The sequence below is a fragment of the Paroedura picta genome, chromosome 9 (assembly GCF_049243985.1).
Source record: "Paroedura picta isolate Pp20150507F chromosome 9, Ppicta_v3.0, whole genome shotgun sequence".
NCBI lineage: Eukaryota > Metazoa > Chordata > Lepidosauria > Squamata > Gekkonidae > Paroedura > Paroedura picta.
This window is the reverse complement of record NC_135377.1, coordinates 17,121,332-17,145,557: the sequence shown is the minus strand read 5'-3', so window position 1 is coordinate 17,145,557 and position 24,226 is coordinate 17,121,332. Positions and strand designations below refer to the sequence as shown.

General features: G+C 43.5%; 1 protein-coding gene across 4 annotated transcripts in view; it reads right to left on the bottom strand.

The window, feature by feature from the left end:
* Positions 1 to 24,226, bottom strand: part of RSPO2 (R-spondin 2) — a 134,690-nt gene that overhangs the window by 22,017 nt on the left and 88,447 nt on the right. The window lies entirely within an intron of this gene.

Sequence of the window (24,226 nt, the reverse complement as noted above, 5' to 3'; positions counted from 1 at the left end):
TGCATTTGCTTGCCTCAAAATATTTGGGATAAAAAAGTCATGTAACAAGAGACGATTGATCATGTGGATAAAATGACTGCTTTCCCCCCTCTTTTATATTTAAATGTTGCATCAGCTTGCCTGCCAGGTAGGATGAGATAGGTGCCTGATGAAACACACACACACACACAACAGATTAACCCGCCCTGTTAATAGAATTCCTCCCTTACAGCACCATAAAATAACAAGTATGAGACAACTCCTAAAATGCTAAGTTTTAGCCAAGAATTCTTAATTACTAAAGAAATGATCATCAAAACCACAGTGGAGCCCCAAGCGGCTAGCAATTTGAAATGGCACTAGGCATCCCCTTAATGGGTTGCATCAAAGAATAAGGTGACCCAAAAAAAGAATAACGAGCAGTTATGTCATCGATAAACAGTGCAATGGCCTTCTAAAATGTTTGCAAATTGTACTTTGTTGCTTTATTTGCAAGTCATAAACACAAGTCAAATAAAAACTGCAAAGTATTTGTTTTTTAATCGGACCCTGACTTCATTGTTTGTCATGCAATGAAGGTAGGGTCAGACATATATGTGTGTATACTACACTAATTAGGCCATTTTTCGGTTGTACCTTTTGTCCTTCACCTATGTATTTGTGGAGAACCTGCTGTTGAAGACCTCTATCATTATGTTTTGGATTGTCCACTATAACTGGAGCCAAGAACCAAATATATTGAGAGATTTTGGAATGGCCAGAACTTCCCTGCGAATTTAGACAAAATGGTATTTTTATTATAGAATACCAACTCCCTAATCAGTTATAATGTCTCATTATTTGCACTAGCAGCAAGGAAAATTCAAGCCAAATTTACGCCACCAGTCAGCTAGAGACCCGAATTCTTAAAGTCTTTCATTATCTATGGACCACTGCATATATTGTTTTAATTGTTTCATTGATTTTTAAATATCAACCACTAACATTGTAATGGCCTATGGCTGGAAACAATAAAGTCTTATACATACATGCATACTGTACTAATTGTAGACCCATTATATGCATGCGTATGTGTAGCATAGGCTACAATAAAACTAGCATATACTACTTTTACACAGGTCCTGGCTCAGAAATTTTATTCGGCATCTGCCAATTTCTGAAAGCTGATCCTTTCTCCCTCTCCCTCTCCCTCTCTCAAATGTACTGTTTACTAGTAAGGAAATTAATGTCTCAGAAGTTAGACAGTAGATCAGTCTAAAATCCCTTACCCCTGATCCAAGCGCCATGCATGCTCCCCAAGCAGTGCTCAAAGCAACAAAACACACACACACACTCAACAAAAGAAGGCCAGCAGCTGTTCCATGACAGGAGCCAAAGAAATATTGAGCTGATCCCAATCATAGGAGCCGTTGGCTGCAGGAATGACTCCAGCTGTAACAAAGTAAATTTATCATCTCAGAACTGACATCTTACAGCCAACAAAAATCACTTATTTATGAAATATGAAGATTTGAACTCGGCTCTTGGGATACAAAAGGTTAGCATAACAGCCCACCGCACCAGCGCTTCAGATACAGGATCCAACAGAAAACTCCAGCGCTGGGAGGACAAATGTCTCTGCTGACTAAGCGTGCATGTCTCCATTGCAGAGATCAATTCCCAGACACTGTGCCTGTTTAACCATATGGACTTAATACGATATTATTAATGATTCTGTTAGTACTTCTGCTACCGATTATTCTTAATACCCACCACTGCTTATCATTATTACTGTGACAATCCCAGCCCCATAATGCACTGGTTTTCATTTACATCCCAACCTAATCTGAAGTATAGAGTGTCCTAGCTGTCTAGCTATTAGCTCCAGTTTGCATTAGCAGTATTTTAATTCCATGCCACTTTTCAATTCATTTCCTCTCTCACTTAGTCCCAAAATAACCCTGGCACATTTTTATTCATGCCTGGTTTTCTTCCGACACCCCCCCTTTATCAAATTTTCATGTTTATTTTTTAAACACATCACCTGCAAAGAAGAAAATGAACACTTTCAAAAGATCTCCAGCGGGTCGGCCGGACAGGTCTGCCAGGCTGGATCTGCACTTGTCACGCGGCTTGATCTTTGGCAAGGAAATCAGGAACCGAACTTCAAACAGTGATGGTTCCTGGAATAAAACATGAACCTGTGCTCCTTCCTCCAATCAGAACATCGGCCCTCTAATACCAATGTACAGTGGCTCCTCAGGGTCTCAGGCGCAGGTAGAGTTTCCCAGTACCAACCACCTTGATTTATTAATTATTTGGCTTATATACTGCCCCTCTCTACAAGTGGGCTCGGGGAGGTTTAGAGCAGTAGATTAAAACAATTCGTAAAACAATTAAAGTATCATGAATCCTAAAAACAAAGCCCACCCCCTACGCAGGATCAGCCCAAAGCATCCTAAAGCATCCAAGAAAAGTGTGTATCCAACCTTTGCTTGAAGACTGCCAGTGAAGGGGAGCTCACCACCTCCTTAGGCAGCTTATTCCACTGCTGAACTACTCTGACTGTGAAATTTTTTTCCTGATCTCTAGCCTATATCGTTGTACTTGAAGTTTAAACCCATTACTGCATGTCCTCTCCTCTGCAGCCAATGGGAACAGCATCCTGCCCTCCTCCAAGTGACAACCTTTCAAATACTTAAAGAGGGCTATCATGACCCCTCTCAACCTCCTTTTCTCCAGGCTGAACATTCCCAAGTCCCTCAACCTATCTTCATAGGGCTTGGTCCCTTGGCCCCAGATCATCTTCGTCGCTCTCCTCTGTACCCTTTCAATTTTATCTACTACTACTCTGACTGTGCATTTTTCCCCTGAGATCTATCCTATATTGTTGTACTTGAAGTTTAAACCCATTACTGACTCCCCTGGGCACTTGCTGCTGCCCGCCACCTGCCACCACCTTTGCTTGCCATTGTTGCTGCTTGCGGTGGCAGCTGTTTGCCATTGCTGCTTCCCGCTACCATGGCAGTGGCAACCAACCTGGGGACCCCCAAGAAAGGGCCAGGCGACCCCAATTGGAGTCGTGACCCCTGGGTTGAGAACCACTGTCCTACAGCATCTGAAAGACTGATTCATTTATTTTGCCCCATCCATCACAGGCAAGTCCCTGTTTTCAGTTGCACACTTCGTGGAGTACATCTGGAAGAACAGAGCTTTGCCTGCCGAACCAGGCCTTGAAGGATTCTTACCATTTTTCTACTAGAAATACACAGGGCCAAGCTAAGCAGACTCACACCTTTCAAAGCCCATTGACTCAGAGGGACTTATCAGGGTGTTAAGTCTGCTTAGGATGGCACTGTATTGCAGCTACACACTTAGGAATCCTCCAAATAATAAAATAAAATAGACATGTATGCAACTGTGTTTGCTGGCATCTCTCTCGGCACAGATCAAATGTACTGTGGCCTGAAAATATCCGAGTGCTGGCAGCAATTTTTGATAAATCTCTGACGGAAAGGACCGTGACGGACCCATTATAAAAATGTATTGCTGGGCTTGCTTTCTTCTCCGCAGGATGACTTCCAGCCCTCTATGACTGCTGCGGCTACAATGAAGAACTATACCCAAAATCAAGGCAAGGTGGGGAGAAGGAACATTGCCAGAGAAAGCGTGTTATTGCATTGAAATTAACTTATTGTATTAACCTTAAGTTCATGCCGAGGTTGCACTGTAAGCCACATTTAGCAAAAACAGTTATGTATAGCATAACAGAGTAATGCATGCAATCCCAATTCTATGCAAACTTACAAAGAAAACGGCTGCAAAATATTTCGGGGTGCTTCCCTGGAACAAAATAAACCCAAGGGAAATGTACCAAATAAATTGCATGTGTAGAGATGCTTTGATGCTTAGCATTCATCTTGTATTATACTAACAAGGGATACAAAGAGGCAGGGAGTAGCCATCGGTGACAGCATGACTCTGCATCTGGAATCAAGAGCGTGATGTCAGTTCTGGGGAGATATGGGAGGTAATGTCACAACTCTCTAAGAATAGCTGAAAACTCTATGGTAAAACCATAGCATTTCTGGCAATTTCTAGAGATGTCTGACATCCACTCCGGGTTTTCCCAAGAAACGATGTCACAAGCAAAGAAATGTTTAACCAGGTGTTACCTAATTAAGGCAGATGATAGCATCTTGACATGTGCCTGGTAATGAACAAGCCACTGATACTGCCATGCTAGGAAAGGATTTAGTTGTCTATATTGTCCTCAAACAAGCTTTGGCCTACTGCACTGACTGAAACTCCTGAAAAGAAGTGAGTGTGATTTAAACCACCACCCCCTACAAGACCAATATATCAGTTGTGGGGCTCCTGTGGGCCAAATGCTGCCTCCCCTGGCCCTTTCTGTCAGTGGGCATGCCCAGCCCAGATTGGGAGGAGGACATCAGCCATCAGGAGAAGTCCCAGTAACCCCCGAAGAGCCTTAGGATCAACCAGCAATGAAAGCACAACAGAGAATTGCCCCCATGTGGAAGCAACCCAGATGGGACTAGGGAACGGTTCGGAAGACCCATTAAGATTCACTGAGAACCAATGTGGTGTGAGTAGTGGTCGGAGTCTCAGACAAGGATCCAGGAGGCCCAGGTTCAAATCCCACTTCTGCCATGGAAGCTTCCTGGATGGCCCTGGCCCAATCACATCTTCTCAGTCTAACCAACCTCACAGGGTGTTGTGAGAATAAAATGAAGGATGAGAGAACTCTGCAAAAATCCTTTAGGTTCTGATCAGGGAGGAAGACAGGGATAAGTGAAGTTAACAAACAAATAAATGAAATGGACAGTTGTAAGTTGTTGCTATCGTGTTATATTTAGGGATAAGCTAAAGGCAATGACAACAAAACTCCAAGAATAACAAGTCAGCATTTCTGTTTGATAGAAACTTAATTTTTTAAAGAGGTCTCCAGATTCCTGAGCCAAATGTGTTTGGAGGACTATAAAAATGAAAATATGCTGTGAGCACTGGCTCCTGAACTACTGCAATTCGACACAGAAACATCTCCAGCTTTTGTAATTACATCCATAATTAAATACTCAACTTCCAGCTGTTTCCCTCCCTCTCAAAAAAAAATAATCCTAGACAGTTATAAACTGGATGATGTTTCAAGGAGGAACAATCCAGTTCTAAATATGACTATCTCTTATTTTCCAAAGTGGCCTGGCAAGAAAACATGAGCGAAGTTCCAAGGAAGACGAAGACTGCTTGGAGTCTTGAAAAAATACAAGATCTTGGTAAGATTATTTCTAGCTCTTCATTTCTAAGGAAGGAGACTTGTAACAGGTTTATTTTTAAATTGGATAGTATTAGGATAGTATTAAAGTAAAGGTAAAGGTATCCCCTGTGCAAGCACCGAGTCATGTCTGACCCTTGGGGTGACGCCCTCTACCGTTTTCATGGCAAACTCAATACGGGGTGGTTTGCCAGTGCCTTCCCCAGTCATTACCGTTTACCCCCCAGCAAGCTGGGTACTCATTTTACCGACCTCGGAAGGATGGAAGGCTGTGTCAACCTTGAGCCGGCTGCTGGGATTGAACTCCCAGCCTCATGGGCAAAGCTTTCAGACGGCTGCCTTACCACTCTGCGCCACAAATGGCTCCTGAGGATAGTATTAGGATAGTATTAATATTAGATTTTTAAAGAATTAGATAGTATATAGAATGAGCAATATTTTTTACAGATTTATTTCGTCTGCTAGGTTTTCTTTATTTAGTCTGCAGCTTCTGATACTGATACTGCTAGATAAGAGGGGAAACACCCTGAAAATTCACACCATGGTGTGACATCACTTCCCAGTTTTCTGGAAGTGGCATCATTCCATTGACATGACATTCTAGGAGTCACTGAAAACTCTATAGTTTAACCCCCAAAGTTCTGTCATGTAATTGATCAATAATGCCCACCTCCCATGTCCCTGTTTCTATAGCTTCTAGACAGGACCAGATGTAAGTTTTATGGACACTGACAAGTAAACTGTTAGTGGTTGATCTTCTGCAAAATAATTCAGTATTATTAACTCTTCCATAAATATTCTCCATTGAACAAAAGTATGGAATGGTTGTATCCACGAAGGAGATGATTTGAATGGAACAAATGATTGGCCAAAAACCCTTTCAAAGAACAAAGAACCTATGAATTAATGACCTCCAAAATGTCCCATTATGAATAGCCTTACTCAAGTATTGGAAGGTGAGGGCTATGGCTACCTTTATTGCACAACAGACTAATTGTCTTACTCCGAATAACAACATGGTGTGTTTACTCAAAAAAACTCCTTTAAGCTAGAAGAGTTCAAATTAGCTTGAGCTCACAGGAGTTTAAAGGCTAAGAAGAAGAGTTGGTTTTTATACCCCTCTTTTCTCTATTAGAAGGAGTCTCAAAGCAGCTTACAACTGCCTTTCCTTCCTATCCCTGTCAGGTAGGTGAGGCTGAGAGAGCCCTGATATTACCACTCTGTGAGAACAGCACTAGCACTATCAGGGTAGTGACGAGCCCAAGGTCACCCAGCTGGCTGCATGTGGAGGAGCGGGAAATCAAACCCAGCTTGCCAGATTAGAAGCCGCCGCTCTTAACTACTAGACCATGCTCTAGGTCAACCATGTTTAGTACTTGGATGGGAGACTACCATGGAAGGTCAAGGTTGATATGCAAAGGAAGGCAATAGTCAATTATCACTGTTCATCCCTTGCCTTGAGAATTCCATGATGGTTTTGCCATAAGCAGATTAAAACTTGATGGCATTTATTTATTACAAATTAGGCCACCAGGGCATGATGCAGTCCATTTTGTGGCAAGCAGATATTCGAACCTGAGTCGAACCTGCTAGTCCAAGCACTACACTATTATTGTTACCTCCAGGAGAAATGCCTTCGGACTTTCTGCTTCACTCTTCAAAATATCTTATCTAAACTCATACCTGAGCAGATACTAGCAATTGCCCATTTCAGATTTATGACCTCAAAAATAGACCAATTTACCACTTAAGTCAAAAAGGTTAGGGAATTGTGCTTTGAATGCCGGAGCCTGATGGGAAACGGTCAACGGAGACTGGAATTTGCTAGGCTTCCTATTGATGTGATTGCTCGGCCGCATGATGTCGATACGTTATTCCAGTAGACTTCCGGTGAAAGCCCCAAGGCTTCTCTCTTCCATATGCTCTTTGCAATGTTTTTCCTATTAGTCTTTTCCACTGCTAGACTTTCGTTGGGCCCCAAATCCTGCTTCAATCATCGTTTTTTGCTTTTTAGCCCACTGAAATCTCTTTGATACCTGATGTGCAGCTTTGCCTTGTATATCTTTCCTAGGAAGATCAGGCTACTTGGCCCAAAAGGCTCTCTGCAGGCAGTGCTGATCAAAGACCCCATCTCTCCTTCTGTTGTAACCCAACCCTGCATACAGCCTGATCGACATGACAGGCTTCTGAAACAGTTCACCTAAGGGCTGGCCTCTTTCATACCCCAGTCCAATTTCTTAAATTCCCCTCTTCTTCCTTCAAATCTGGGCTGCATTCAGTCTACCCCCCCCCCTCAAAAAAAAAACAGTCAGTATTATCACAGGGAAGAGGTGGTAAAACTTTAAAATACAAAAACACAACCCCTCAGCACCTCCAATTATGCTGTGTTTCTATTGTACAAGCTGTGCACCATTTCACTTTACTCGATGGGGCCACAGAGGGTAATCTGGTACAAAATGGTCCCAGGGCCCACCTCCCACTCCCTGCCCCCAAGCAGTTAGTAGATAATATTCCGTATTAACATCATAGATGTTATAAGAACTAACCATATAAGAACCAACTCTTCTTCCTTTTCTAGATGTACTGGGTTGTATCCACGCAGTTCTTTTCATTCACTCATACTTAATTTACCTCCTTATTCTAGCCCCAATCCTGCATGCCTTTGGTTGACTCCCATGAGACCCAACGTAGACTTTCTGGGTAGGTAAAGAATATCCCCTGTTCCATTTTAGACCAGAAATGCTGATTGAACCCACTCCATTATAGAGTTGCCTATCTAATCATTATGAGGGCAAGATGCTGTTCCTGTTGGCTGCAGAGGAAAGGACACGCAGTAATAGGTTTAAACTACAAGTACAACGATATAGGCTAGATATCAGGAAAAAAAAATTCACAGTCAGAGTAGTTGAGCAGTGGAATATGATTCTATAAACTCATGAACAATCATGAATGCTAGATAGGCAAAAAGAAGAAGAAGAAGAAGCTTTCTATTGGATTTCATAAGTCACTACCCTAAAGGAAGGCAATAAGTTGTTTTTCAGTTGAACCTTGAGAGATGCAAACCAATATGCTGGAGGCTGGCAGGATTATTTGGCCCTCCTCTTTTAGAGATGAATGCAGGACCAAATTTACTTAGTATGATGATGACCCACTTCCAAAAAACAGAGCATGTTCAAATCAATAAGACTGCAGAACTTTGAGATCCACTTCCTCAGGATTCCAGACCACAGGTTGGAAAATGCTGAACTAAGTACCTTGAGGACGTTTTGACTGGAGATGTTCAAATTCAGAACTTCATAGCCCTCCAGCTCAGCGCAGTGTTTAAGAACAGCTTGGTGTAGTTGTTCAGAATGGAGACCTCTAATCTGGAGAAATGCGTTTGATTTCGCACTCCTCCTCCACACGCAGCCAGCTGGGTAACCTTAAGCTAGTCACAGTTCTCTAAAAGCTCTCTCAGCCTCACGTACCTCACAAGGTGTCTGTCGTGGGGAGAGGTAGCAATTTTGTAAGCTGCTTTGAGACTCCTTCAGGTAGTAAAAAGTGCGGTACAAAAATACCCTCTTCTCCTCCACGAAAGCTACAGTAGCTGTGATTCTAAAACACCTTTCAGCTTTTATTTTATTTATTTATGTTTAAACTTCTATACCGCACACTCTCAAGAGCCTCTTGTGGCACAGAGTGGTAAGGCAGCAGAAATGCAGTCTGAAGCTCTGCCCATGAGGCTGGGAGTTCAATCCCAGCAGCTGGCTCAAGGTTGACTCAGCCTTCCATCCTTCCGAGGTTGGTAAAATGAGTACCCAGCTTGCTGGGGGGTAAACGATAATGACTGGGGAAGGCACTGGCAAACCACCCTGTATTGAGTCTGCCATGAAAACGCTGGAGGGCGTCACCCCAAGGGTCAGACATGACCTGGTGCTTGCACAGGGGATACCGTTACCTTTACCTTTACCGCACACTCTCAGTGAAAACTGGCTCGTGGTGGTTTACAAGAAAAAAGAAAGAAGTCGCATATAATAACCAATAAAACATATGTTAGAAAAACCTTTAAAACACACCCCAACCACAAAAGATGGCAATATCTAACTTGCTAGAAAACAATTACAGCCATCAACTCAATATAGGCTGCTATTACCAAAGAAATCTCCGTGGTGGAATGTTTCTGGTTTTGTCTTAAGGTGCTTCTATTGTATACCTATTTTCATGGGTAGTATTTTTTTTTAATAAAGGTAGACAAAATACATACAATTCTGTAGCTGAGATTAAACAAAAGTGCTGAAAGATATAGTTTGGCTCAGGTTCATCAAAGTTAGCTGGCAGTTATTTGTATATTTGGGGGGGGGGGGGAATTAGCTGGGCAAGTACCCAAGAGAAATTAGTTCTCCCCGCCCTCTGCCCCCGGCTTGCTTTTTTTCAGCTCAAGTAAAACTGCGCTACTCTTTTTTTCAAATGCTGTTAGCATTTACATCTATACGGGGGAGAAAACTGCTATTAAAAAAACTGCCAATCATTTTGAAATGAATGGTTTCTGGAAAATATCCATCACGGACATTCTCAGCCAGCATTGATCCGCGTGGAAATGTCAGCCGCCAAGAAGCTGCTTGGCAAATATTCCAACCAACGTGGGTGTCTGGAAGTCTTGCCCCAAGCCTGAACTTTTCCATCCAAGTTCAGAATAAACCCAACACCCCATAAAGCGACCGCTTCCAGGAGCACCCTACTGTTGCCGTGGCCAAATCCATGCAACTGGATACCTGCACGCCTGTCTGCTACCCAGCCGTGTCCGACCATGCGGGGCTCTCAGAAATTCAGTTAATAGTTCTCCCCCCCCTTTACGCAGACATACACAAAACCCACCTGGATTCTTCAATATATCATTTGAGGTTATCAAGAAAGCAATATATATTGCTAATGCAAGTAAAAAGGAAAGTGGGGGAAGCTTCTGCAAAATTATTTTACTTGGAACGCAAACAATGCTGATACTAATGGAAAGAACCACGTTCAATCTTAAAAAAAAAAATTACAAATGGAAAGAACTTTCAGAGGTTCCAGTAAATTTGTGATACTGACAAACTCGTTGAGAAAGAACGTAAAAGTGACCTTGCTGGATTTCACCGACGGCCCATCCAATCCAGTGTCCTATTGCCCATCGAGTAACTAATTGGAAGACTTACATTCTGGGGAGAGAGGCCAAAGCCCCCTATATAGAAACTGTTACACCACCATCACAATCGTGTACTGAGATATATGGGGCCATGATTGCCTTGAATAGTTGACGAATGCAAGTTAGCTAAGCTAGTGGCCATTATTCTACTATGTACCAGTGGCCCCCCACTAATTATTGACTCGTGTGAGGGCTTTGACTGTCCTGAATCCACTGCTCATCATCACCCTCATTTTCAATTGGCTCTTTTTTAAAAATCAAAAGTAAAAGTAAATTGCGTTCCCTATGGAAATTGTACGTAATAAGTATGTAGGATATGTATTTCCTCAATCTACAAAATTTGTTTTACTCTGCAGGCCATAGGGCACGTGCCGTATACATGCTTCACTTTCCTGCATGCTGTAATTTCCTTCAGAGCTTTCTTGAGGCTTTACTACATCTTACCTACCTACTTTAAAACAAAACTCTACAGCAATAAGGACTAAAAACTTGCATCCCTTTTTTAAATGATGCACACAATGCTGAATTTTGTGTTTTTTTGTCCTTCTGACTACTTGCACACTGGGGACTTTTCAACTTTTATCCTCTGACTCTAGAGTTATAATTCATTTGCCTACCCCCCAAAAGAGAACATACCCCCAAATGACATTCGTGATATGGCTGCATGCCAACTTTGCACTGATAGGTGACTGTCCTGTAGTTTCAATTTGGTCCTGAAATCTCCAAGGCAATTTTAACCAGCCGTCTTTGGAATGACTGAAGTTCAGTGGTGTAAATGGCTATAGAGCTTCAGAGATATAGTGGGACAATGGAAAAATAGCAGAGTAACAAAATGGCTTATATTCTATTGCTCCACTCAGAAAAAATTGAGGCCTTCCTCTATCTCAAGGAATCTCCTTTTAACAGAAAAGAGTGCTTGCTCTGCTCAAAGGATGCATACCAATAATACTTATTTTTATATAATACTACACACACGAGCATGCATTTACACACACTGAATCTCAGTCCATGCTTGTACACAGAAACTTCATTCTCACATGCTCAACAGATCTGTATGCTAATTTACTGCCTCTTAGAAACATAGAATAGAATCACAGAGTTGGAAAGGGACATGCAGGCCATCTAGCCCAACCCCCTGCTCAATGCAGGATCAGCCTGAAGCAGGGGTCCCCAACCTGAGGCCCATGGGCCACATGCAGCCCCTGACCTCTTTCTGTGTGGCCCTCTGCTGCTCTCACCCTCAGACCCATACTGTTCTTCCTGCCTCAAGAGGCTCCATCTACTGCTGTTCAACTTGTCTCTTTCTTGCAAAGAAGACAACGGCAACATTGGTTGTTTTGGTCTCCATGGTTCCTTCTGTTTACTTTTGATCTAAATAAGTAGGTTAATAATTTTGTTACATTTTGGTTATCTGATAGCTTTCTCCATGATCCAGTGTATGTTGGCAATTTGATCTCTTAGTTCCTCTGCCTCTTTGAAATCCTGCTTGTACTTCTGGAAGTTCTCGGTCCACATATTGCTGGAGCCTAGCTTGTAAGATTTTGAGCATAACTTTGCTAGCATGAGAAATGAGTGCAATGGTGAGGTAGTTTGAACATTCTTTGGCATTGCCCTTCTTTGGGATTGGGATGTAAACTGACCTTTTCCAATCCTGTGGCCATTGTTGAGTTTTCCAAATTTGCTGGCATATTGAGTGTAGCACTTTTACTGCATCGACAACAACAACAACAACAACAACCTTACTGTATTGCTAATTTAGAGATCTATATGCTAATTTACTGCTATTCACAGATCTTAACCACCTTAATCCAATCTCAGCAATAATCCCCCAGCCTCTTGCCCTTCCTGGCAAGTAAACGTCTCTCTACCTATAAGTAATGGTTGAGGAAATTTTGTGTCATTGTATCTGAAGAAGTATGCGTGCACACAGAACCAACACGACTATCTCAATTGTGTGTGTGTGTGTATGTGTGTGTGTCAGATTTCAGCAAAGTAGCTAGTCTAAGGAAACTTCATTGCAGAAGCAAAATCTGAACTGGAGACTCACTTTCTTAATAAAAATGCTACATCCCATTTAAGTCATACAAGGCTCTCTTGCTGGTCTTTAAAGACTAATTATTCTTGAAATTGCACTGTGTGTCTTGCAGCTGGTGATAACAGTCAGCCGCCTTGTTCCAAGAGACGCTGCAGTGTACACTGTGTTCCTTTTGAGGAGCTCACTTACACGGTGTGGTCAAAAGGTGAAGCTAATTGGGCAGATCCAACAATGTCACATGCAATGAGGGGGGAAAAGCCAGTGATAGATAATTTCAGCCAAGGTCTAATTCAGACACTCGTGGATCAGCTACTAGGGTGTTAAGTACCAGAAATTCAATATGGATTAGCATCTGGCTGCCTTTCAGACTTAAAAAAAAATGATTGTCAATGGCAGAATTGCTCAGAGACGGCTCTAAAACCCGTGCTCTGGTCATTTGCAGGGATTTTCATTACTAGTTATTAAAAACAGACTGCTCCGGCAGCAACCTAATGGATCACATGGTTCTGAAAAGCACAAGAACTTAAGAAGAGCTCTGCTGGATCAGACCTGTGGTCTATCTTCTAGTTGCACACAATCTTCTAGTTGCACCTGTTCCACTGGAGGACCAGCAGTGGGGCACAGAAGGCAAGGCCACCCCTAATGTTGCATCTTGGCACCGATATTTGGAGGGTGACTGCTTCTGAGTGCGGGGGGGTTCCCTTTAATTGGCACGGCTAGTAGCCACTGATGGACCTTATGACCCCCTTTTAAAGCCTTTGATTATTGTGGCCGTCACTATATCCTCTGGCCAGGAATTCTACATTTATCTACTCTATGCAGAGAAAACTATTTCCTTTTGTCCATTCTAATTCTATTGCCCATCAGGCTCATTGCATGCCCTCTAGTCTTGGGAGAGGGAGAGAAAAAGTTCTCTTTGTCGACTCTCTCCCATGCATAATTGTTAAAGTCTCTATCATGTCCTCTTTCAGTCATCGCTTTTCAGTTTGCCTTAGTGCAGGGGTAGTCAACCTGTGGTCCTCTGGATGTCCATAGACTACAATTCCCATGAGCCCCTGCCAGCAAATTCCCATTAGCCCCTGCCAGCATTTGCTGGTAGGGGCTCATGGGAATTGTAGTCTATGGACATCCAGAGGACCACATTTTGACTACCCCTGCCTTAGTGGTTAATAGTGGTGGATTCTAATCTGGAGAACTGGGTTTGATTCCACTCCTCCACTAGCTGAGTGACCATGGGCCAAGTCACAGTCCTGTAAGAGCTGTTCTTGTAGAGGTCTCCCAGCCCCACCTAGCTTAGAGGATGTCTGTTGTGGGGAGAAGACAAGCGTAAGTCACTTTGAGACTCCTTCCGGCAGTAAAAAGCGGGATATAAAAATCCACTCTTCTTCTTTTTGAAACTGAAGAGTCCCACAAATTGATCCAATCAAGGCTTATCTATGCTAGTCCCCTATGCAGTTGCAACGTTTACTTTGTATGAACCAGTGCTGCACACAAGATTCCAGAAACGCTATACTGCTCTTAGATTCAGGTGGGTAGCCGCGTTGGTCTGAAGTAGCAGAACAAAATTTGAGTCCTCAGGAGAGCATGGGAGGACTCGGAGGACAAGCGACAGTGGCGAACGCAGCTCAGCTCTGGGCCTCGCTAGCTGCCACCGCTCAACCTCTAAGACTGGCCCCGCCCTCAGAAGAGCCTGGCCGGCCATGAAGAACAAACAGTGGCAGCTGGCAAGGGCCGGAGCCAAGCCCCATTCACTGCACCGCTGCCATCTGTCCTCTAAGGCTGTACCTGCACTCAGGAGAGCTCCGACAGGTGCTGGAGGCAGCATGGCAGGCAGGGTCCAGCACGCGGACTCACCAGCCTACGCTCTGGCCATTGTGTGGGATGTTGCCACATAACGGCCAGGAATCCTGTTGCAAGCACTTGTATTTGTTGGCCCTGGAAGGATTCCCCAAATGGATGGGAGTTAATTTTTATATATATATTTTCAAATTTGTTAAAAATTATCAGGTGATATGACCAAAATGGCCAATGATGGACCTGGAGGGGGTGGGAAGAGGAGGGCCCCTGGGTGGGCATGTACACAGCTCTGCCCCCTAACCATATTCTGCACAATCGCACCACTTCTGGGGGTTCTCAATGCCTGAAGAATGTTTCAGTTGAGAAAAGCTGGCTTAAGGGGTTCCCTCCCTGATGATCTTGATTTCACGATCAACAAGAAAGGGGCCAGCTCCAGATATGTTCTCCTTATCTTCAGTGCTGAACAGGTGCATTTCTCCCCCTACTCCATCGTGTAAAATGCTCAACCTTGCCGATCTTAACTCTCAGTCAAAAGGAACATTTCTCCTTGACACTTGCACCCGAAATGCAACAAAAGCAAACTTCCCTCCGAAAACCCTTTTCAAATTCGCTCATCTCCAGAGATACGGACTTTTCCTTGCTCCCACACTCCGATGCCCCAATGCCGACACCTTTCCTCCTCCGCAATCTTGGCAAAAATGTATTAAAATTTATTCTTCGGTCTACCCAAATTTGCACCAGCTTTCGCATACCAGTCTGTCACACCAACTGTACAGCTGGCTTCTCTACTTTTCTACCCTGTTCTGCTGCACTTCTCTAGGGTGGTTAATTTCTTTCTTCAGAGCTGCCCCTCCCTCCGAGGCTACAGGAAGCAGGCTCCAATGTGTTTGATTCTCCCCGTTCATTTCCTTGCTTAGTAGCAGGCAAGGGCTTAGGGCAGGGGTAGTCAAACTGCGGCCCTCCAGATGTCCATGGACTACAATTCCCAGGAGCCCTTGCCAGCATTCGCTGGCGAATGCTGGCAAGGGCTCCTGGGAATTGTAGTCCATGGACATCTGGAGGGCCGCAGTTTGACTACCCCTGGCTTAGGGCATTTGGTACTTCACATATGCATTCATTTCCTTTCTGTAGTGCCTCTACTTTGATTTATCTGATTCAACTTGGTGTGGAATCAGCTAGCTAAGAAGGTGGTGAGCTCCCCCTCACCGGCAGCCCTTAGGCAGTGGCTGGACAAATACTTATCCTGGATGCTTTAGGCTGGTCCTGTATTGAGCAGGGGGTTAGACTAGATGGCCTGTCTGGCCCCTTCCATCTATGAGTTTGTGATTCTAAATCAACAAGGATCAGAATAAGGGCTTGCTTGAAGAGATCAAATATTATTATCAACGTCTTAATGCAAATTTCTCCTTTCTGTATGATGGGCTGTGAAACTGATAAATGAATGTATCTTAACTATTGAAAATTCAACCCAGGCCTGATGTGTGACTACAGTTTTATAGCAGATTATCCAATTACTGGAGGATTGCACGCGTGGAAAGATGGGTACAGAGATTGCCGAGCCACAGAATGTTATCCCTCCCCTCCTCCTATTGTTATCACTGGTGATAGGATCTAACCATTAGCTATGCTTGCTTCCTCCTTACAAGAGGAGTCCAATCCATCCTACAGGCTCAGCCTGGCTTTACCCTCTGAAAGAATTTATACCAGGCAATGGCTTTATAAATTGCGCCATTGTGGGCGAAGATTATAACCAGCTTTTCACCGATTAATTTGATAATTTTCTTTAAATTTTCCAGATGAAGTAGAAATAATCCCTTGATTCAGCAGAAGATTTAAGAGGTTACGGTGCAGTCAGAACATGCTAATGCAACAAGACCTTGTGTGTGTGTGTGTGTGTGTGTGTGTGTGTTTCCATTCCTATTAACATGGATAATTTCTGGCATCTTCAAATGTCAACTATAAAAAAAGAAAAACTGCAACTCTGCATGTTGAAGAGTACAAGTCCCAAAAGACTGCAACATGGATGAGATTCAGGCATAGGCACAATGAGTTTCTCTATCACAGGCTGGGGTATACAAGGAAAGAACTGGGCATATATTGTTCTTTGTTCAACTGGTTCAACTAGGTACAGATCTATGGCATGTTGTCAGATAAAATCAGTGGCACCTTCATTGGTTTTCTGAGACTACAGCTCTATTTGTCCTGAGCAAGTTTCAAATAATTATGGAACTGGCTGGTACTTCTTTGGCATAAACCATCAGCTAGTCTCACAAATCTCGTCTAAAGTCTAGCAGGATCTTTTTAAAGGTCTGTAGCCAGGTCAACCAATGGACTTTCATTATGGGTATGCATGCCAAAGTTTCCATAAACAAGACATGCATTTGCTTAGGAAAGCCTTCTTCAACCTTTTAACCACCGAGAAACCCCTGAAGCGTTCTTCAGGCTTTGAGAAATCCCTGAAGTGATGTTAGCAGGTCACACCTCCCTGCCACACCCCCTGGAAGTCATCTGCTGCCAGAAGGAGTGACATTGTGCTCCCTCGACCCTACCCCCCAACACAGTTAAAATGAAAATACTTACCCCTCTGGACTCCAGCTGACATCACGTGTGATGAGCCTCGGTCAGCAAGGATTTTTACAAATGAGGCCCCTCCCCTTTCCACCCCACAGGCCCATCAGTGGTCATTGTGGGAGGGAGGGGCAGGTCAACATAACCATTATATGGTCCTATCATCCAAATGTTTAAGAATGTTTTTTAAAATTACACAAAATTAACTCCCACCCAATTGAGAAACCATTCCAGTGCCACCAAGAAACCCCAGGGTTTCATGAGACCATTGTTGTGAAAGTCTGGTTTTGGATTTAGAGGCTTTTGTTAGATTAGCAGCAGAACATCACCCTCATGATAGGATGTCAATTTGAGTTTTCAAATCTAAACATATCCATTAATTTATTTGGCGACCTTGGACAAAACTACTAAGCCTGTTTGAATTCACTGAACTGCAACTGGTTAAAACTAATAAGAACAATTTGTGTGACTAATTTAAGATAAGGCATTTTTTCTGTTGTATTAAACAATAGATAGGGCTTGTATAGAGGGAAAAACAATTGCATCTTCCCCTTTTCTTTTGAATCTCTTGCTCAGTCTGATGCTATGTTAAGAATATACTTGTGAGCATTTTCTTTTTAATAAAAGCTTTGTAGCTTTTGATGCTGCTAATAGTCCTCTGAGCCACACAGACTTCCACCATCTTGGATACACTATTTTTACAGGAACACCTGGAGGAAGGGGAGGGCAGTCAGTTGGCAAGAGGCTACTCCTCTATAGAACACCAGGAAATAAACTGTCCCCATGATAATCAGATGCTAGAGAGTGGGAGACACAAAGACAGAGCTTGTAAGGGAAGCTGGGTGTCTGACCCTCCAAGGGGACAATTCCCACAAAGGTCAGGTGGTGGCAGCTGTTCAACATAAAAGGAGAAAAGCCCCTCCAGACGTTGGAGAAAAGGAGAAAAGCCCCTCCACCACAACAATGTATTCCTCCTAAGAACATGACACTGAAGGGAAGTGACACATGACTGCAAAGCATGACCACATCAAGACATCATGATTTTCCCAAAGAGATGAAGGAGGTATGCCCATGAATGGTTCAGAAGCAAAGACAAACAACAGTTTGTTGTCACATGGACAAGCCTGTTCCCTGTTCTTCTATCATCTTCCCTTTTCGTTCAGACATTTAATCAAATGTTTCTGCATTCAAGACAAACCATTGTTGATAATTATGTTGCGATTACAAACTATGGTCAGTTGCTTGCTTTTCAGACCAGGATTTCAAACCTGGCTTAAATATTGGTTTATGGGAACAATGAGAACCATAAACTATGATATATGAGAACAAACAACAGCTTGTGGTTTAGAAGGAATGCCAAACTATGGTATGTAATGAATGCTGAAGTATTTGATTATGAAGCTACATGTGAAAAGATGAAAAGGGGTAAATGAATATGTAAGTCTAAATGTCTGTCATTCTTCTTCAGGTAACAATAAAGCATAGTTTATTGCCACATCTGAACACAACCCGTCACTGTTCTTCATGTGAATACTCTGTCCCATTCTTGTGGAAAGACAAGTTCTGTATTGCTACAAAAATTAATTTTAAAAAGCATGGATATGACAGCATGATGAATGTGTTCACCATGTACAAATGAAAAAAAAGAAACACTATCAGCCATTGAGAAATGAGATCATGTTCAAGCAAATTAGACTGGATTAGAAGAGAATTAAATTAAATAGGCTTAGGACAGCTGTAAACAGAGAACACACACACAGGCTGTTATGTCACTTTGTGACACCGAAGATGCTCTAGTCTCGCCACCACCGAACAGGAAGCAAAATTAGATCTAAGTGAATTGGCAACAAAGAGAGAATAGGAAAATGGTTCAGGCTCCAAAATATTACAATTGTCCATCTAAGTCTCCAATCTGAGCTCCAAATACGTGGCATACAATTTGCCCAGAACAGAAAGCAAATTAATGCGTCAATTTCTCCCATATTTCTGTAACTGAGGCTAAGCTATGTTTCAATGCTGAGGTCTTATCACTGGCCTCAACACTTCAACTCAACAGGGAATTATTAATGTAGGGAACTTGGAAAAACACAATTCCTCACTGAGACCATGAAGCAGCATATCGGCCTTTCTTCCATATCATCATTACATTCTGCTGCAGGAGCTGCAAGTTTGTGATGAAGCAGAAATTGGATTTTTCATAGTGTTTGCAGACCCTTTAAAGGAAATAGCGTGAGTTGGGGATTTTCATTGGTGCAACTTGAACACCACTGAGGCACTGCCAGTTTGGGGCTTGTTCTACAAAAAAAAAAAGGTCCTGAAAACCTTTAAAAATTTTGAAATTATCCCCAACACAGCAATCACAGTATGATTAGAAGACAGACAAGCTGCCATTTGATAACAGAAATATGAAATTCTCTATCGCATAAAGCCCCGATTGATTTCTCTTGTCTCTGCCTGACCCTTCTAAGAACCAGGAAGAACTAGTGCTTGACATCATTCCACAAGGCTTATTCCATTCAAGTAGGCCTGCCAGCCTCCAGGTGGGACCTGGGCATCCCCAGAACTACAACTCATCTCCACATGACAGAAATCACTTCCCTTGGAGAAAATGGCTGCTTTGGAGTGTGGATTCAATGGCATTGTACCTGTCCTCTCCAAGATCCATCCCAAAATCTCCAGAAGTTTCCCAACCCAGACCTTACCCCACCCATCCACCATAAGTGGCCAGGAGCTTGCCAACCCTGCATTATAATGAGTTCCATCACTCAGTTGTAAAGACATTCTTCAGTCATTAATCTAGAACCCCATGATTCTCCACCATTTGTTTCTCCTGAATACGTACTGTATTTGCCGGCGTATAAGACGACCCCCCAACATTTCCACTCAAAATATAGAGTTTGTTACATTATATTACAGTACTATGGGCCACTATGGGAAGCTATGTCTATCCCAACTGAAGTGCACCCAGCATATAGAACGACCCCCCCACTTGGAGGCATGTTTTTCAGGGGGGAATAGTAGTCTTATATAGCGGTCCCCAACCTTCTTGTAGTTGGGGACCGCCTCCGAGGGTGGAAGAGAGCCAGTGGCCCGGCCACCGTAGCTGCATGTAAACGCGCACGCGCAGTGCCACTAGGTGGCGCTAACGCGCATGCGCAGAGCTGCTGCGAGTGCGTGTTTTCGCCAGCAGGGGGCACAAACGCGCATGCGCGGCAGCTCTGCGCGTGCATGTTTGCGTCGATGGCGTGCCGGCAGCCGTGCCTGCCTCTTCCCCCCCTCTCACTGCGGGGGGGGAGGCAGGCGCAGCCGCTGGCGGCCCGGTACCACGGCCTTTTCTGCCCGGTACCGGGCCACGGACCGGGGGTTGAGGACCCCTGGTCTTATACGCCAGCAAATACTGTAAATACTGAAATTAAGAAATCAAAGTCAGGCCTATACACGACTATGAATAGCTTCCCACTATTTATCACCAATTGCCCATGTGAAGACATGTGCCTAACAGGAATGCGTTGCCCTAAAATGCCATCTGCAGACAAGAGAGTAGTGCCGCTCATTCGTTAGCAACCGGCTCCATTATGAAAAGGCAGATTAATGATTACAGGAAATAAATGAATGTCCTGAGTATGAAATAGTACTTTCCATAATGATTCTGCTACAAAAAAATTTACGTTGTCATCCTAACCAAAGTTATGGAAAGTACTGTTTCATGCCTGTGACATTCATTTCTCATCTGTAACCCTTCTGAAACTGTTGGCCGGGATCCAGCAATGTGAAAAAGAAAACAAACGATCTTACAGCAGTACTGCTTGCCAGAGATCTCAAGCAACACCTAGGGCTTTTTCTCTATCACATATCACAGTGCCCAGAAATTATTTCCGCAAAATTTTGTGCAAGTGAGGATACAATTTATTTATTTATAATCCCATGTATGGCCCGCCACTCCCACACAGTGGCTCCCGGAGGGTAACAGCAATAGCCCACAATAAAATCCTCCTAAAACAATAAAACCAGATAATAACCCACCTTTGATTGCGATAAATAAAACCCTCGCCCAGCTCCGCAGGTTTCTTAACAGTGCCTCAGTGGAAGCGGAAGCAGAAGCCCTGATATTACTGCTCGGTCAGAACAGCTCTATCAAGGCTGTGATGAGCCCAAGGTCACTTAGCTGGCTGCAGGGGAAGGAGCGGGGAAACCTGGCTCGCCAGATTAGAGATAGGCGCTACTAACAACTACACAGCAGTAGGGGGTACCCCGATGACCTGGCTGTGGCCATTTTTTACTTCCTCCTCCCCCCCCTTACTTTTCAACTCCATCAGACCTCCCCATCCATTTAGAAAGATAATGACTGCCTGGGATCATGATAGGGGTTGATAAGATTACTGGGTGTTGTGAAGAGGGGATTTTTCTTCCTCTCTCGTAAACCTGGAATTCAGCAGCAAGATTTGACTCCAGTCTGACAAAGGGAGCTTTGCTTCCCAAAAGCTTATACCCATAAAACCCTTCTTGGTCTTTTAAAGTGATTCTGAACTTAAACGTGGTTCTTCTACTGCAGACCACCTCAACTGCCCACCTGAAACTGGAATTCAGGGTCCCCCTTGCAGATTACTGGCAGGAGACTTGGGACAGCCACTTTCATTACACAGTGTGTAAATAACTCTCACAATTCACTCATTCAAGACCAGATGAGGTGTCTTGTTTGTTTTTTTTTCCAAAGAAAGCTAGAGAAGGAGGAGGGCTTGGGATAAGTTCAATTAAACTCAAGAGCAGATTTATGGACAGCCATTATCAACAGTCTTCAGAGACAATCTGCATACTTCTGAAGATCCAGTCACTGGGGACAAAGAGTGGAAGGAGTCTGTCTCCTTCACACAATGCTTGCAAATGCCAGAGGCATATAGTCAGCTGTCACAAAGCTGGGCTAGATACTTGAGGTGATTTCCTAATACAGAACTAAGGGCCAAATGAGACACACTCTGCAGGGCCCGCAAAAGGTGGGTTGAGGCATTGGGTTGAGGTCCATCAGAATCTACACCTACTGGGCCCCTGAATCTCAGTCCCTGGAATCCATATACCTGAATCTATACCATGGACCTGTTTGATTACTATTCTGTTAAATTGTTATCTTCTGTTACTATTACTATTGTCACCATTGTTATATTCTAGTTTATTGCCAAAACTTGAGTTCAGTGTAGAATTCCTTACCTTCCATGTAAACTGCCCAGAGCCTCAGGTGTGGGTGGTATATAACAAAATAAAATAATAAATAGAATCATAGAGTTGGAAGGGGCCATACAGGCCATCTAGTCCAACCCCCTGCTCAATGCAGGATCAGCCCAAAGCATCCTAAAGCATCCAAGAAAAGTGTGTATCCAACCTTTGCTTGAAGACTGCCAGTGAGGGGGAGCTCACCACCTCCTTAGGCAGCCTATTCCACTGCTGAACTACTCTGACTGTGAAAAAGTTTTTCCTGATATCTTGCCTATATCGTTGTACTTGTAGTTTAAATCCATTACTGCGTGTCCACTCCTCTGCAGCCAACGGAAACAGCATCCTGCCCTCCTCCAAGTGACAACCTTTCAAATACTTAAAGAGGGCTATCATGTCCCCTCTCAACCTCCTTTTCTCCAGGCTGAACATTCCCAAGTCCCTCAACCTATCTTCATAGGGCTTGGTCCCTTGGCCCCAGATCATCCTCGTCGCTCTCCTCTGTACCCTTTCAATTTTATCTACGTCCTTCTTGAAGTGAGGCCTCCAGAACTGCACACAGTACTCCAGGTGTGGTCTGACCAGTGCCGTATACAATGGGACTATGACATCTTGTGATTTGGATGTGATGCCCCTGTTGATACAGCCCAAAATGGCATTTGGCTTTTTTACCGCTGCATCACACTGCCTGCTCATGTTTAGTTTACAATCCACAAGTACCCCAAGGTCTCACTCACACACAGTGTTACCTAGAAGCGTCCAGTAGGTATGCTACTATTACCTACAGTAGGTAATAAAACATGGAATCACAATTGGGATTGGAACCATGACACTGGGAGGGGTATAGCTGTCTTGCCCCTGAAAGATGTAACAGCCAAATAATTGTTAGTACCTGAATGCTACTCCAACATCCAGTCAACTCTGAGGGAGCTGACTGTCAGTTGCTCCATGTACTCTCACATTCAGATTGCTTTACGTGTAGCTCTATCTGAAAGTAAAGGCCAGAGTAGAGTAAGCTTTACCTCAAGGAGAACACAGAGTGAGGAGTTCTCTGCCTTTCTCTGGCAACTTGTCATAGTCTGACTCTTGGGATAATGGGACAGACTGAGGTGATTAGAATCTGATGTGACCCTTGTGAGGGCAGAAATCTAGGATATAAATTCCGTAATATAAATATTTCTGTGAATATATTTAACCTGGCGTTTAGACTGCCGAAGCCTTTCAGAAACAATCCGTTTTAAGGGAAAGGCCATGAATGATAAAAGGCTGAAAAAAATCAGTCTATTGAGGTTGAAGGCATATGTTCTATAACATCAAGCGTTAGTGTGCTAAAATTCCATCCTAAAGCTTCCCACTAAATTTGTCTAAGTGTTTCAGCTAGGCTTTCCTTGACCATGGCAGGAAACTCACATCTGTCGGCATGTTCCTTTAGAATTCTGTAAGCCATCTTTGTTGCTCATCTTAAACTCTCAACATTCTTGTGCCAGTGCCCTACTCACACAAAACTGACCCCACAGCAACAACCTTAAAAGCCTTTTCATGCAATAACGTACAAGGAGCAAGGTGTAGGGAAGATTTTATTTTAAAACTTCAGAGGCTGTGTGAGCCCCCCCCCCCCCAGTTTGGTTTTAAGGCTCCTCATGGAGGGGTCAAGGCTTTTTTGACTTGGTAGAGGGAGAATCTGAAGTAGATGGCCAAAGCCTGTTGCAATGCATCATCACATAAAGCATAAAACATAAATCAACTTGACTTCCTTCTCACAAGGCTTCTGGTACTTGCAGGTCCAACAGCTCCTGGTATTGTCTTTTTGGGTGCTCAAGGAAAAACCACTCTTTCATTTCATTTTTCTCTCTTTTTCCCCTCATTTAATTTCGTCACCAACAAAATAGCTGGCTGGATCCAACCTACTTTTTATCTAGTGACACAATCATGCAAGCAGAGGCCAATTCAAGGGATTTTGGTCATCCCAAGCAAGAGACACATGTCCCTTCCAGGGCTTGAAAACCCACTAACCTCATGTTGCCACAGAAGCTGAAATTGGACCTAGAGACAGAGTCTCAGAGGGGATGGCAGGCATCTTCCACGCCATGTGGCTAGAAACAAGCGGAGACCATGCAGAACACTGGGCTATCTCAAGCACTCTAACTTGAATGGAGAACCTGCCCTGTATATAGTTCTTATATTAATGTTCAGAAGCAAGAAGTTCAGG